At 48.0% G+C, this 17,075-nt stretch overlaps 1 protein-coding gene across 3 annotated transcripts in view; it reads right to left on the bottom strand.

Annotated features, from left to right (window-relative positions):
* HRH1 (histamine receptor H1) overlaps positions 1-17,075 on the bottom strand; it is an 85,263-nt gene that overhangs the window by 31,577 nt on the left and 36,611 nt on the right. The window lies entirely within an intron of this gene.

The raw sequence follows: 17,075 nt of genomic DNA on the forward strand, positions 1-17,075 counted from the left end.
ATTTTCAGGAGAATCAGGAGGCACTGGACCTCAGACAAGCGACTTTGGCAAAATCACCAAGCACGTCAGGGGTGGAGGTGAAGACTTCACCTGGGGCTCCTTACCCCCAGGTCTGCTTCTTTCCAGGACCACCAACTCACATTTATAGCTCTTACTAGAATCCAGGTGTGGTGCTAGGGGATTATACGCATTGTCTTGTTAAATGGCCAGCACAATGCTAGGAGCTAAGTACTTTTAAAATTTCTTTTCCAGATAAGGAAACCAGGGTTTAGAGAGGTTAAGTAATGGTCACAGGTCACAGAGCTGACAGGAGGCAGAACCTGAATTTTTATCTGATTTTATACAATACCTCCTCACTTCTTACTTTAAAAGCGTTTTTTTTAACGAAAAAAAAAAAAAAAGCAAGCCTGACCAGTCCCTGAACTCTCTGCCTCCTGTGTCTTTGCTCACGCAGTTCCTTTTTGTCGCACCACCATTCTATAAAATGTACTGACCTCCTGACCTGCTGAGATCCTGCCCAACCCAAAGGCCCAGCTCAAGTGCTACCCCTACTGAGGTGCTTTTCTGATTCCTACCACCTGACCCGGTCAGAACCTCTGTCATCTCTCAGCATGACAGCCTTTTGCACACTTCTTTCCTTTTCTTTAGTACATTCTATCTTAATTTTTTGGTCTAAGTAATAATAGTCTAAGGTCAGTTATCACCAGGGAGCACTTGTATTGTGTTGGCCATGCAAAGGACTTACATTTAATATGTAAGCCTCTATTATCATGTCCGTTTTATAGACTTGGAAACTGCTAAGAAGCTCAAGGTCACCCAGTTAGCAAGAAACAAAGCTAGGCATTCATTCAATCAAGTAATCAATCAATATTAAGGGTCTATAATACACTAGACATATACTAGATGTTGGGAAAATAGCAGTAACCAAGTCAGACAAAGTTCCCATCCATTCTGGTGGGCAGAGCCAGTTTATAAAAAAACAAAAAAACAAAACAGTAAATAAATACTACATTAGGCAGTGATAAATGCTCTGAGAAAACAAGAGGGTTATTATGGCTGGGGTCGGTGTGCTATTGTATAAAGGATGGTCAGGGTGATGTGGTGGCACTTGGGCAGAGGCCTAAGGAAGTGAGGGAATGAGTTATGCAAAGGTCTAGAAGAAAGAGCATCACAGGAGGCGGGAACAGCCTGTGCAAAGGCCCTGGGGTGGACACATCTTTCACATGTTTGATAAACACCAAGGATATCAGTATGGCTGGAGCTGAGTGACAGAGGAAGGCAGAGGAGTGGCAGGGATTAGTTCACATGGGGCCTTGCAGATGTGGTAGGTACTTTGGTTTTGACTTTGAGTGAGATGAGAAGCTGCTGGAAGATGGTTCCCAGAACCCATGCTCTTCATTACTATGCCATACGGTCTGATTGTTATCTGAATGAATGCCAAAAGGTACTTGTGGACATTTTCTCATTAAAACCAGCATGATGGCCGCTAGATAGCCTGAAAACAACCCCGATCTAACAGGGATGGCATGACCATCCCTTTGGTTGTCAGGAGAGTCTGTGGCCCCCACAGCACAGGACTGGTGAGGTCCTGTGATGGCCTCAGTGGGTCCTCTAACTGGGCTCGGCAAAGTGTAAACTTGCTAGGCCTGTCCCTGGGGTGGTCTCAGCCCCTCCATGAAATGTGTCCTTCGCTTGAAAGAAGCAGAGAGAAAAAGGTAACTTCTGTAATGACTCACCAGAGAGAAATGAAAATTGTGTCCAGGCTGGAAAACAATCCATGTGAAAGTCACACATTGGCTTCCAGAATATATATATATATACAAAGCTTTTTCTTTTTCCTTCTCATTAGAAGTATGTCAGAGCCTTCTCACATAGACTGCCTCACAGCATGACAGAGACCAAGTCCTGAAATTCCTGCCTTTGTTCCTGCTGCAGTTCTCCCTGAGGCAAAAATACAGTCCTGGGGATGTGGCCAGGCCCCTGCCCCTGAGCCTGACTGGCAAGTTCCATCTGACAGCAGCAGGCACATGCTCTGGTGGTCCTAGGACAATCCTGGTTGCAAATATTCTCCTGAAGGGTACCCCCCTACGAACCAACCATTCCCCAACTCTGGAGGCCACAGGAACCACTGAAGAGCCTGTCAAAAGGCAGGTTTCGGGGAACTGGACCCAGGAGGTCTGGCATGAGGCCCAGAAGCTGCATTTCAAATAAGGAGTCCCGAATGATTCTGATCTGAGACACTGCCCCAAACCATAGGAACAAGGCCAGGAGCTGCATGCATCTAAGCTTACAGGAAGTGGCCCCAGATCCTTTCTCAAGAAGGATGTTTTGGTTCCTGGCAGGGCTGAGAACTCTCCTGGGCAAATCTCAGCAGAGAAGAATCTTGAAAGCCCACTCCTTGCTGAGGTCCATCCCAGTGCTCTGCATTTATTATCCTGACTTGAGCTTCCAACACTGCCCACGGTTTGCTCTTTGGGTCCTGAGGCCCACGCCCTGGGGTCTGGAGCTGCCCTGCCTACGGCCAGAACTGGGGCAGGTGTCAGACCTGCTCTGGTGTGAAAGGTAAAACAAGGTCTCATCCTGATTATGAAATACTATTTCATTTCTCATTGTGCTGAATTGATGTGGCGGCAATAACGTACTCCCCTAGCAGCTGGAAACAAAAGAGCTCAATGGGCAACGTCTGTGATTATTATAATCACTGGAATAGGGGGCCACTAGCTCTAGCGCCTGGCTGGCACCCCCTTCCTCAGGATTTACAACGTTGGCTTGAGAGCTCTGTTTGCTGCTTGCTTTAGGCACCAAATTTGCTAATTAAAAATTTCCCATGGTGCGTTCATTTTTATCTCTGGTCTAAGGAATTCTCCTCCCCAAGCCTTCTCTTTTGTTATTTCTAATCTCTTCACTTGCTTGCTTGATATTTTCTCTTATCCTGCTTTCTTTTTTTCCTCATAGCACCCAGCACTACTGAAATAGATTTAGTTGCTTGCTACTTTATCTTCTATCTCAATCCCCCTAGCAGGTAAGCTCGTTGGGAGCTGACCTTTTATCTTGTTCATCGCTGGATTTTGATGCTTGGCACATAACAGGCACTGCATCAATATTTGCTGAGTGAATGAATAAGTGAATGGATGATGTTATTATACTGAGAGTCCATGGAATTATCTCTAACTCCATGGTGCTCCATTCATTGGATCCAGGGGTCTTTGGGGGACTAAATGAATATACCAAAAATAGGAAGTTTATTTAGTAGTTACTATGTACCAGGTGCATACATTATTAGTGGTTTTGTCCTCAAAGCAGTTTTTCAAAGTAGAGATTATAAACCCCATTTATGAGATGTAAAGCCAAAGACAAAGCCACAGAGCTGGTAAGGGCAGAGGGGGGATTCAAACCCAAGTCATCTAATGCTAAGGTCTTCACTCTACCCATAAAGAGCTGGACTAGATTCTATCTACCTTGTGTTGACATTGGAATAGGATCCAGAGGCAAGCACGACATACCCCTACCCTCCACAAGTCGTGTCTACAGTCTATCTGGGGAGGCAGCAGAGTGACAATGGGCAGGGAATTGGAGTTAGCCTCCCAATCAGAGCTCCATCTCTTACTAGCTGAGCCTCAGGATCTTCCTCTGTAAAATGGAGTTAATAATTACTTCCCTGTAGGGATGTTCCACTGACACAATACACAAAGAGAGTATACTGAACAGAGCTTGGCATGTAGTAGAGACTCAATAGACAACTGGGCTGATTGGCTACCGCTGGAGGGACAAAACTCACATGAAAGTGCTGATCTAGCCCACTGGTTCCCAAACTTGTCTTCACGGAAGATGCCATGGACTGAATGTGTCCCCTCGATTCACATGTTGAAGCCCTAACTCCAATGTGATGGTATTTGGACATGGAGCTTTTAGGAGATAATGAGGTTTAGAGGAGGTTGTGAGAGTAGAGACCCTATGATAGGATTAGTGCCTTTATAAGATGAGGAAAAGACACCAGATGGTCCTCTCTGTGCCATGAGAGGACACAGTGAGAAGGTGGCTGTCTGCAAGCCAGGAAGAAAGCCCTTGCCAAGAGCCTGACCATACTGACACTCTGGTCCTGGGCTTCCTACCCTCCAGAACTGTGAGAAGTAAATGTCTGTTGTTTACTCGCCCAGTCAATGGTACTTTGCTGTGGCAGCCTGAGCTAAGACAGAAGAGATTGTGGAAGTCACAGGGCTAAGAGGCAAACACATAAACTACTGATAGATTTAATTCCACCAAACAGACCAGAAGCAGTTTTATTATCAGATAAGATGTGCCAAGAAAAGAATAAAGAGCCTCTACACAAAAATTACCATCACGGGCACCTGTGTGGCTTAGTTAGTTGAGCGTCCAACTCTTGGTTTTGGCTCAGGTCATGATCCCAGGGTCGTGGGATCAAGCCCCATGTTGGTCTCTACACTGAGCATGGAGCCTGTTTAAGATTCTCTCTCTCTCTTCCTCTGCCTCTCTCCCTTGCTTGTCCTCTCTCTCTCAAAAAAATTACCATCACAAATAAACAATTTCCAAATCTCTTTGCTAAGTACAGTTGACCCTTGCACAACATGGGAGTCACGGGACCAACCCCCGCCCCCCCCCCCCCCGTACAGTCAAAAACCCATGTATAACTTTTGACTCACCCCAAACTTAACTATTAATGGCCTACTATTAGCCGGAAGCCTTACCAATAACATAAACAATCCATCAACACCTATTTTATGTATGTATTAGATACTGTATTCTTATAGTAAGCTAGAGAAAAGAAAACATGAAGAAAACCATAAGGAAGAGAAAATACATTTACAGTCTTATACTGTTAAAAAATCCATATGCGAGTGGACCCATGCAGCTCAAACCTGTGTTGTTCAAGGGTCAACTGTATTTCCTAATTGGGCTTTTTTATTTTCCTATCAACATGAGCAATCCAAGGCAGATGAATGTGCAGGAAGCTGGCATTCTTACAGCTGTGATGGTCTAAATTAGGGCTCTCTTCCAGGAGTGCAGTTTGGTAATTTTTTTTGTACTCAAAGTCTTTAAAATATACATCCTTTTCCTCAGCAATTCTATTTCTGAGAATCTGTCATCCCACAGCATACAAAGAGGTGTTCACCAGAGTTGTTTCTATTATTGGAAAACCAGAAACTATATAAACAACAATCATTATGGGATTGGTTAAATATTGGCTCATGTGAACACTGAGAAAAAAATGCAGCTGTTAATAATGATGTGGCTTTTTCTGTTGATATGGGAAGATGTTCACGGCTGTCAAATTAAGAAGGGCACAAAATAGTGTATAATCATATTATGCAAAATTGGATGAGTGTGTATCCTGGGAGAAAAGTTTCCTGAAAATCCCCAGTTTTACCTTGGTAGGATTTTAAGTGACTTTTTTTTAAGCTTTTGATTTAATAAATAGTATTGTGTCAGGACAAAGTTAAGCAAAAAAAAAAAAAAAGTCAATATAAAATTCATTTAAGGTAAAGTGTTAAGGGAAGAATGGGTACAACAAGAAACAGATGTGAAAAGATTGTGAAGGGAATGTGAAAGTTTGTAATATACACCCTTATACCATTTTATTTTTTAAATATTTTAAAGTGTATTTATTTATTTTGAGAGTGAGAGAGCCTGCGAGCATATGGGGAAAGGGCGGGGGTTGGAGAGAGAGAGAGAGAGAGAAAGAGGGAGAGAGAGAATCCCAAGCAGGCTCCACTCCATCAGCACGGAGCCCAACAGTCATGACCCATGGTTAGAGGGTCAGCTCAAACCCACTAACCATGAGATCATGACCTGAGCTGAAGTTGGACGCTTAATCCACTGAACCACCCAGGCACCCCTGAAATACACAGTTTTAAGTTCTTCTTTGCCCCACTCTTGTATACGCTGTACAATGTGGAAAGACTGTTCTCACCTTTAAACAATAAACTTCTGAATGAGGAAACCTCCCCCTTTTCTCTACCCACTGATCTGGTTTGGGTGGTCCACAAAACCCATCCCTCTTGACAGCTGTCGGGGCACAGGCTAGATAGACCCAGTGGACATGCGGGGATGGCCACCCCTGTCCCCTGGCTCTTGCAGTGGCTCCCTATCTCCTAGCCTCCCAAATGAGGGCAACAGTGTGTGCATATGGAAGGTTCACTTTGCAAAGGTGGTCCTGATCCTTTGTGCATCTTCCTACAACCAATCTGTAAGAGAGGCCTTTTGATTACCACCCCCCTCCATTCTATAGACCAAGAAACCAAGGCTCAGAGAGGTAAAGTCTTGTCTAAGGTCACACAGCCAGTGCGCGGAAAAGCTCAGACTCAAGCCCAGGTCTGTCTGAGTCTTGAACACGTCACTCTAAACCTCTGCCAAGTTCTGACTTGGCCTGGCCTTTGAGGGTCAGCGTGATCTGGCTTCTACCTGCCTTTCCCGGCTCCCCCTCCCACTGCCACTCCCTGCCTACCACCAACTCCTGACCCCCAAACTTCAATACACCCAAGTATCTCATACCTCCATGCCACTGCTCCTGCTGTTCCCCACCTCCAGGAATGCCCTTTCCACTGCAAATCTCCAGAGACTTCCACCCATCCTTCAACTCCCTAACCAAGTGCTCCCCCCATGGGTTCCCTCCATCACAGGACTTCTACCCTGCTGTTATGGTCTGTCCTCCTGTCTGTTCTTTCCTACAAATCTGCGAGGCCCTCGAAGTTACAGACGGTGTTTTCTGCCCCAGGCGCTGGGCATAGGGCTTGGCTCAAGGCAGGCACCTGGGAATTCCCGAGTAGCTTGACAAAAGGCTTAAAAAGTCAGACAGACATAGTTTGAGCTCAGTTCCCTACCATACCAGCCGTGTGACCCTGGACAAGTCACTCTACCTCTCTGAGCCTCAGCTTCTGCGTCTATAAATTGTTGTGAGGACAAAATAACATGATTGTAGGCAAAGAGCTTGACCCAGTGAGCCCTCCTCCACAAATATCAGCTATAATCATGATGATTTCAGTTGAGTAATGTATTTATAAATGAATCTGGCCACAGGTGCAGGGGGAGCCAGGTGGTAGGAGGCGTGGGATCAGGTACTGAAAGAAAGTCCAGGTCAGAGGCCAATTCTGGTATCCAAGGATGGGAGAACAGCCAACCATAAGTGGCAATCCATGTCAAAGGTCAGAGGCTGGGTGTACCCCAGCTTTGCAGCCAGGTGGACCACAGGGACAGGGGATCCAGGACCTGAGTAAAGTCCAACTCCAAGGCGAGAGACCTCTGGCGGCAGCAAAAAGAAGTTTGTGAGCCCAGGATTTGGGGGCAGAACTGCTACCCACAGTGGCCAACATCCACGTGCCAGGGGCTTGCTAAGCGCTTTCCATGCATTATCTGACTTCATCTTCACAGCGACCTATTTGTGTCCCATTTCACAGAGGTAGAAACTGAGGCCCAGCCAGGTTAAGAAACTTGCCCAAAGACACAGCTGGTGAGGGTGGAGTCAGGATTCGAACCCAGGCAGTCTGGTTTCAGAAAACTGCTTCCGGCCCTCCTACCCACATAAGGGGACCCAGGCAGGGCAGAGCCTGTGCGTGGGGGTCCAAGGACCCAGAACGAGGTGATCCCTGTGTCAGGGATTATGTGATCTGAGTCGTTTGTGCACAGTGTGTTCTACCTGGGCTGGGTTGTCCTTCTTCAGCAGAAAGGATTGATCCCTGGAGAGCGGCCAGAGGCAGCTTGGTGAGTGGCGGTGCATACATTTTCCATATCCTCAGACCCACCTACTGAGAGGAAAGGCACCGAGGAGGGTCCTGTGTCACCAGCCAAACTGCTTCCAAATTGCCTTCTTCATTAACTGTACAAATTTGCATCTTAATTAGGCTTAATGGAATACAATTACCAGACCCCAAGTTTCTCTGTCTGATTCCAAGCAAGGATGCCACAGAGGCAGGCCAGAAGCCAAAAACACGGGGCTGAGGAGCGTGTGCCCGGGCTCTCCCTGCGGGAAATCTTGCACCTGGAAGAGGAGGCTCGTGGCAGGCAGGTGGTGTGGGGATGGCAGCTGCCGTGTCCAGGCCCTTGAGGTGAGAAGCTGAGGAGGGCCTGGGCTTTGGAACTGAATGTGGTAGGACACCCAGCGCCACCTCTGACCAGCTGTGGGGCCATGCTTACCTGCCTTCTCTCAGCCTCAGTTTTCTCCTGCATAAAATGGAATGGCGAAAATATTTACCCCTGGGTGGCTTCCAGGATTGAATGAGATCACAGGTATGACAGGCACAGAACCTAGAATCTAGTTTGCTCTCTTTCTCATGCAATCTCTTTGCTCACTCCGGACTCAGGAGGTCATGTGGTGCTGATCCCCGTCTACTCCTCCCAGGAATTAGTGAATATCGCCTTCTATGACCCTCTCCATGCTCTAGCCACACACACCTCTGAGCCCTGGGAAAGATCGAAGCTCCTTCCTGCCTCAAGGGCTTTGAAAGTGCTCTTCCCTCTGCTTGATCATCGGCTCCCGACTCTCTGCTTTGTTAATACTTACTCATGCTTCCAATCTGAACTCAAGGGTCACCTCCTCCAGGAAGCCTTCCCTAGCCCAGACTCGACTCTCCTAATACCATTTATGTGTGGGGGTGTTTCACTAGGGTCTCTCTCTCCCCTACTAGACAATAAGCTCCCTGAGTGTGGGCAACACTTACATCGTGTTCTCTGTTGTTTCTCTAGCTCCTGGCTTAGGGTTTATCACACGGGTCCTGTATTCATATTTAATGTGCACATCTCCCTGAGCCTCAGTGAATGCATCTGTCAAATGAGAATCATAACCCCCTCCCTCACGTCATGTTGTTGTAAACAAATTGGGGGGCACCCAGGTGGCTCAGTCAGTTGAGCGTCCGACTTTGTGTCAGGGCATGATCTCGTGGTTCGTGAGCTTGAGCACCACGTCAGGCTCACTGTCAGTGCAGAGCTAGATTCAGATCCTCTGTCCCCTTCTCTGTCTGCCCCTGGCCCGCTCATGCTCTCTCTCTCTCAAAAATTAAAAAAAAAAAAAACAACTTCAGAAAAACCCCACAATTTTTGGCACACAATAGGTCCCAATGGACCATCACCTCCTGCCCCCATTCCTTTTGATTAAGGAGCAGTCAGAAGCATCTGTATAGCTAGCTCAAAAAGCAGTCTGGTTAGGGGACAGCAGAGGGTACACAGCCTAGAGGCTGGCACCACGCAGGATCAGGGTGTTAAATCTGGAAGGAACCTTAGAAAGGATCTAGTTAATTTGTTCCCAAGGGTTCCTTTTCATCTCCCCATCATGAAATAACTCCATCTACCACACCACTACACATATTAAGGAAAAACCCACACTCTCAGCTTTGAATGACTCAAAGGCATTCTGCTCTCTCTGCCTGGTGCCTGCCCGGTGTGAGGGGAGCCATGTGGAGACACCTTGCTGAGGCAATTCTAGCAAAAAGGAAGGCCCACCGGGGCCTGGGCAGCCAGAAAATGATTTCCTTTAACTTCCCCAAATGTTAACCACAGCCTCTGGAGGCCGGTACAGGGCCAGAGTTAGAGTCGCCATGGGACCACACAAAGGGAAAAGCTCCCTGCTTTCATTTTTCCAAGCTAGACCTGCTTCCTATTGGCAGCTCAGCAGGCCCATGATGAGGCCCGGTTAGGACAGCTTTCTGCCCGGAAGGCTCCTTCTCAGGGGGCAGCGACAGCCTTGGAAACACCTTGAATTTACAGACAGCCCTTGTCCCACAGGGTCTGAGGTTGTGTTGACTTTTCAGCTCGTTTCTTGGAAGGCCCACGTCTGACCTGAGGTCCTTGTGAACCTCTGTAGAGACTTCCTGCCCCGATCCCCACTCTTACGGCATGTCCCGAAGTATCCAGTACTCAGCCACCTCCCCTTGGCTCCTCTCCCGCTTGCCATTCTCTGTCCTTTCTGCCGCCCTGCCCCTCCCACCCCCATCTTCCCGGTTTCATCTCTGCTTTGTTCCAGAGGCATAGTTACTCAGTGTCCATAAAAGCCGGCACCCTTTCACACCCCGGGGCATGTGCACGCGCCGTGTACTTTCCCTGCAGGAGGCCTTCTTCGTTTGAAAACCCAGCAAACTCCTAACAACCAGCAGGCCTTTCCCCAGCATTCCCCAGCAGCTCCAGTGGTCACCAGGGCCTGCGTGTTTCAGCACCTCTCCAACTGGAGACAAGTGGCTTATTTGCACGTCTGCCTCTCCTTCTGCACTGAAGTCTCCTCTGGTAACACGGTATGCTTCCGTGGCCCCTAGCTCCAGCTCAGACAAGGCTGGAAGGAAGGGGTGGGCCTCTGGAGGTTTTTGTCTAAACTGAATGGATTCCCTAAAACTGCCCACATATACAAAGAGGGGAGGAGCATCACCCTGGGGAGAGGCCATCAAAGAGATCTAGTCCCCCCACAAAGGTACAGAACCTCCACCCTAGACCCTGAGTATCTCGATGGAAGGAAACCTGTCTAATTCTTATCTGTATTGCAGAGCCCTGCACAGAGCAGACCCTTAACATAAAATGCTACCAAGTCATGGAATTTCTTGGAGCGAGAGATTTAATCTAACCTTCTCATTTTACAGATGGAAAAGCTGAGCCCCAGAGCAGGGAAATGAGTTACTCATTTATCAGCCAGGGGGAATGCTTAGGGGAAATGCCTTCTCTCTTATGAATTAGGAAGAAGCAATATTAATATTACTTGTCCTTCCATTTATTCCCCATTTTCAAACACCTATTATGTGCAGAGTAAAATTGGGGGTGGGGGGAGATACACAAATGACCGCCACACAGCCCTTTTCTTGGGGAGCTCACAAGCAGCAGGGAGAGAAGATATAGGCATGGTTTATCAAGATACACAGATAGCAAAGAGCCTAGGGGAGGGAGGAATGACTTCATGGTGGCTGGTGTCGGGGGAATGCTCTGGCAAGGCTTTGTGCAGAAGTGGCTTCCAATCTGTGCACAAAAGATAACCCGGGCCCCTCAATGCTGGAACCAGCGCCCATGTCTCTGCTCTATTCCCTACTCAGTCTGAACTGTTTCACCCATAATACAGGGATAATAATATATGTGTAGCAGGGCATGTGGCTGAAATAAGGTCAAGTCCATAAAGCTCTCACCACAGTGTAATTCTCAATTACCATAATTATTGTATGATGATGATCAGAACCTACAACGAAGAGATGCTCAGAGAGAGATAGATGGGTGGGGCTGAACTGGCTCCTCCCCGTGGTTCTTTAAGGCAGACAGGCTGGACTGGGGCCACCCAGTAAGTGGTCACAGCCACATGTGACTAGTGAGTCCTTGAATGTGGTGGGTCCAAACTGAGATGTGCTCTAAGTGTAAAATACACACAGGTTTGAAGACTTAGCCCCACACCCCCAAATGTAAAATATCTGATTCATAATTGTTTATGTTGGTTACATGTTGAAATGATAGTATTTTGGATATTGGGTTAGATAAAATTTACTATGGAAATGAATTGCACCTGTCTCTTTTTACTTTGAAAACTGTGGCTACTAGGATGTTTCCAATTACATTTGCGGCTGGCATCCTATTTCTACTGGGTGGTGCTGAGAGAAGCATATCGTCCCGCTGCAAAGGGCAAGAAATAGAAACGCGAACCTGTTCCATGCCTGCCTGTGTTCTGTGGCTAGAGAGGGTGCAGTGAGGACCGGGGACACGGCATCAACCCTTGGGCTGGCACTCCTTCCACTCACTCTCCGCTCGCTTACTCACTTAGCTCGGTGATGTGCTCGTGGTGGCACTCCCCACCACACCCCAGCTCTCTTAGTTTGTTCTCAGATGAGCCTGTCTTCTCCAGGTCCCCAGCTTCCTCTCTGCCTAATGAGCCCCACTTCTTGGAACCACTGACAAGTGGCACTCTCAATACACAGAGATGGAGGGAGGGATGTACTCGCAGTTGATGACTGTTCTGTGAGAAGTGAACTGAGCTCTAAAGCACTGGCTTTTCAGCCAGCCCCAGGGGTGGGAGAGGAGTTCATCTGAGGGGTCCAACCAGACCACTGATAATTACAGGCTCTAAACACTTACAAAGACCCACCACCCTTCCAGGGCACAGTGTCAGGAATCCTTGATGCCTACTGCAGTGTCACCATCTTCTGTTTGGGGACATCTCCGCCTGGAAGTCTCAGATGTCTGGGACTCGACCCATCTGAGCCATGTCATGACCTGTAGCAAATGCCTCTGGTGTCCTGCCCACACCTCCTTGGTCTACTCTGAGACAGCTGTCTACACCACCAGAGAAAGTTCTCTCTCCACCCACAACAAGGAACAGCATGGAAGTGCTGGAGAGTTAACATCCCAGGAGCGACGCTCAACCAGCTACCAGGGACCATTGTCAGGTGTGGTCCAGAGTCCGTCATCAGTTCCCAGGTGGGCTGAGGCACTGGCGCCCGCAGCAGCGACCCGCGCAACAATACACTTTCATCAGTGCGCCTCCTTGCCTGGCTCACTTCCCACCTGGAACACCTCCTTAAAAAATGGCTTACCCAAATCCTTGCCTCAAGCTCTGCTTTGAGGAGAACCCATACTAAGTCATCATCTTGCCCCTACAAACTACGTCTTGTCCCATGGGTGGCACTGCTCTCCTCTCAGATGCTGCGGCTAGAAAAGGGGGAACCACCTCTGACTTTCACCTCCAGCTCATCGCTGGCATTCCAACCATCTCTGAGTGCTGTCCATTCTGCCTCCTAGAGGTTTCTCAATTCCATCCACTTCTCTGGGTCATTTTGCCACTGTTTCTGGGCTGAGCCACCATTGCCTCTCATCTGGACAGCAGCTCTCGCCTTCTGTATCCCTGCCCTCACTTTTGATCCCGGTGGCCCCTAAATCTGCCCAGGTCTGCCCAGCCCCACCCACATATTTAAATGTCTCCTGGACAATTTCTCTTGGAGATGCAACTCAAACTTGGCATTTCCAAACCTCCTCCCAGGGCACCTACCTCAGGGACTGGGTCCCCCCACCTTGTCAGCCACGCACCTGGAAAGTAGGAAGTTACCTTCAGTAACTTTCTTTCCTCGCCACCCTGTGTCTGTTTTGGAAACTTCTGATACATCCACCCTTCTCACCTTTTGTTTTCCTATCACTGCCTCAGTCCAGGTGGCCCATGTCTCCTCACTGGTCTGTCTGCCTCCAGTCTTGCCCCCCACCCCCCGATCCCTTCTCTATGTTGTTATGAGAGGGATTTTCCTAAGATGTCAATCAGATCATGCCACCATCCTGACTCTTCACTGGCTCCCCATGTCTAAAGTGTGAATTCCACAAAGATCCCTTATAATGTGAGTCCAAACAACCTTCACTCCCACCTTCCACCACAAACTCCATGGCTGCACCCACCCCCAGACTATTTTTACTTTCTTGCTGTAAGGGTGGGCCCAGGGATGGGGATCTCCCTCCTCAGCTCAGTCAGACATTTCAACAGAAAGTCCCCATTCTCCTCTTCTCCATCCCAGAGAATGGCACCACCATCCCCCTGCACACCCAACCCAGAGGCCAGGCAAAACTGGATGTCCAATCCACTGCAGCAGTTATGATAATAATAAGAGATGGGTCTCGCAGTTATTCATACGCTCTTGTCCCTTGGTTCCTTCTTAAAATCCTGGCTGCAGGGCCCTGAGGAATGGGAATAAGATCAGAGGGAGTGAATGTTTAGAGCATGAGGAATTAGAAAGTGAGGAGGGAACAGATGCGGATTTGGGTGGGACTTTGTAGGGAGGGGCAGCGAACAAGCACAGGGCAAGAGGGAGTGCAAGGTGGAGGGGTGTGCAAGAACAGAAAATGTGATGACACACAGGCCCTGCCACAGCTCTCATGACCTCACAGCTTTGCAGAAGGCTGAGCCCACGGCTGCCACATCCCCTGTGCTACAGACAGCGGAGGCTACAGGTAGTGCAAGGGGCACAAGACTGAGGGTGTTGAGGGTAGGTGAGGGCCCAGCAGATAGCTGGATAGCCCAGCCCTCAGCCAGTTAGTGGAATACATGATACCAAAAGGCAAGCAGAGGTGGAGAACAGCATCCCCATTTCCCAGGTCAGGAAGTAAAACTGATCACCTTCAATGACCTGTTGGGAAAAGGCAAGGCAGGGACATTCTACTCATGACCCGATGCTGTAGCATGAGCGACAGTGTGCAGCTGGGAGGAAAGTCTTCAATGAGCTGTCTGTTGTTGTTGTTGTTGTTTTTTAATAATTCAGTGGATGTATGTCACGACCCTACAGCACAACGGCATACTGCAATACTTTTTAAGATGATCTTCAAAAGGCATGCACGGTGATATCTAGTGATTACAACCGTGAAGTCATACTTTCCAGAAATGATGACTAAATTGGGTTGCATTTCCTTACGCATTGTTCACTGAACCCATTGAGTGACCTCTATAAACATCCAAACTAGCACTGAGGTCATTTTCAACATTAATATGCCTCTTCCGGACAGGGCTTATTGTTCAAAACAAAATAACTTATGGAGTATTCTAGAATATGAAAGATGTCATATGGACCCTTTTCTGGGGGATCATTTCAGGGGGAAAAAACCATCCTTGACCATGTATACCAGGCCACACCCCAGGCACTGAGGTTAAGGAGCTGGGCAAAACAGCCAGGACGCCTGTCCTTAGGAGGCTCACAGGCTACAAAGGAAGTCCAACACTAAAGAAGCACTTACAAATGCAAAGAAATGAAGGGAGGATATAGGAACGTATAAAAGGATGTCCTAACCCAGCGCACCTCAAACCTTAATGTGCACGTGAATACACTTGTTAAAATACAGATTCCTCCTGAGTAGGGCTGGGGTTGGGTCTGAAATCCTGCATTTTTAACAAGGTCCCCGGAGATGCTGATGCTGCTGGTCCATGGACCACACTCTGAGGAGCTGAACAGCTGCTTATGATTTGGGATATAATTTCCTATGACGGCATCGTACACAGTTTCCAAAAGCGCAGCATCTCAAATATTTTATACGGGCTTGAAACTCAGCTGCTCCGAAAGGCTCTGAGGGATGACTAGGTTCAAGGCTCCGGCAGGAGCATTGCTGTTATTGAGGAGCAACTGCTAGGTACTGGGAGCATAAACAGACCTATCCCCATCCTGGTGGAGTGAGCAGTTGTACGGGAATAGACAAACATCCAAAACCCATAACACAGGCAAACACAGGGGGAGGAGGACAATGACCAGATTACATTGTGAAAAGATCACTGGCTCAGGGAGGAGAAGAGACTGGAAGGCCGGATTGTATAGTCCCTTCCTTGGGGGCATGGGATTAGGCCTGACAGAGCACTTCAGTCTCTCTCTCTCTGGGTGGCTGTGGATGGCCACGTTCTGCCCCAAGGATGCTGGAAGCAGGGACAGATGATCTGCTCAGAACAGGGCATAAATGAGACACACAGGAAGTAACTGGGAGAGGGAAGGCTTTCAGGGGAGGGGGCGGGGAGCTCTGATGCACTGTGGCTCCTGGTTCCAGCCCTTCCTGAGGCTCTGTTGCAGTCCTGCCCTGATTTCCTTGGGATGCCTCTGTATCCTTATGAGGAGTTCTTTGGTTGAGGTGGCTTCTGTCTCTTGCAGCCCAGAGAGTCCTAGAGAACTCTTGCAGCACCCCTGAACTGAGGCTTTCACAAGAGGGACAGCACTACAAAGGCAAGGGGCAGTGCCCCAGGACTAGAGTCTCCAGATACCTCATAATTTAAGGCATGCCGTCGTGAAGGCGGCTTGGCTCCGATGAATACATGTAGATTCCTGAGGTCCAACAGGGCCACCACCCCAAGCCCTCCATTGAGGTGGAGGGGATTTCTAGCTAACCCATGAGTGCGAAGGTGGGCTGGGGTGTGGGGAGGGGGGAGCAGGGAGGTTGTCAAGGAATCTCATGGCAGATATGCCTAAATATGGTTTGGCTGGAAGCACAAATTGGCTTTGAAGGCCCACAGCTGGCACCGTCCAGTCAACCCATTCAAAGTTGTTTACGTTTTCCCCTCACGTTGGAGGTTCAGGTTTGATTTACAAGGGACTGAGATGAATATGAATCTTTTCAAAAGGAAAACAACCTCTCAGAAAGCTGCGTGTTCCAAGGAGCACTCCCTACCATGTTTTTCTCTTTTTGGTTACAGTCAAGAAGAAGATTGAGGGTCTGAAAGATCCCTCTTAACAAGAAAATGTCTTGGGGCAGCTGGGGGCGTTCAGTCAGTTAAGCGTCTGACTTCTGCTAAGGTCATGATCTCATGGTTTGTGAGGTTGAGCCCCACATCCAGATCTGCGGGCTCTGCAGTGATAGCGCGGAGCCTGCTTGGGATTCTGTCTCTCTCTCCCTCTCTCTTTGACCCCACTTCCACTCACCCTCTCTTTCTCTGTCTCAAAGTAAATAAATAAACTTTAAAAAAAAAAAAGAAAATGTCTTGAAGGAATGTCAAACTGACTTCTCAAAGGTACTGATTGGATGTGTGCTGTTGAGCGGGAAATCCATTTCTTTATCTTGAAAAAGGGAGTCATTCTCCTCCCAAATCCTCCTCCTGACAGGACGGCTTGGGAATTAAATTTGGACATTTGGGCGTCCCCAAGTGTGGTGTGCATATCAATGTTGCTTAGCACACTGATTCTTTTCTCCTTCCTTCCTTTTTTTTTTTTTTTTTTTGGTCTCACACAAAGAAAAGTATTGTTTTAATAGTTATGCATATGTTGTAAGGCATGTTAGGAAAAAAAGCGTATCAAACCTGTAATTTCATGGTTACATTTCTTAAACTAAAAAGTGAGTTGACTTAGAGAGTTATTAGGTAAATATCAGTGCATTGGTATACCAAAAGTTGCGAAATTTGCAGAATACTTGGGAGAAGGGTGAGTAAGCATCCAGCATAGAGTAGGAGCCCCGATGTGATGGCCATCACCAAGCAAGTGCCTATATCATCAATAATCCTTACAACAAGCAGGGTAGGAGATATCGTTCCTATTTTACAGTTGAAAAAGCTGAGGCTTGGGGAAATGAGATGGCTTGTCCAAATGCATAGTATTACACAGGGCCAAAGTTGGGATCTGGCTGTTGGTCCGTTTGCCTCCAGCTCCCATATTCTCTGACTGCACTGT

The sequence above is a fragment of the Puma concolor genome, chromosome A2 (assembly GCF_028749965.1).
Source record: "Puma concolor isolate L17-30 chromosome A2, mPumCon1.1.hap2, whole genome shotgun sequence".
In the NCBI taxonomy this organism is placed as follows: Eukaryota; Metazoa; Chordata; class Mammalia; order Carnivora; family Felidae; genus Puma; species Puma concolor.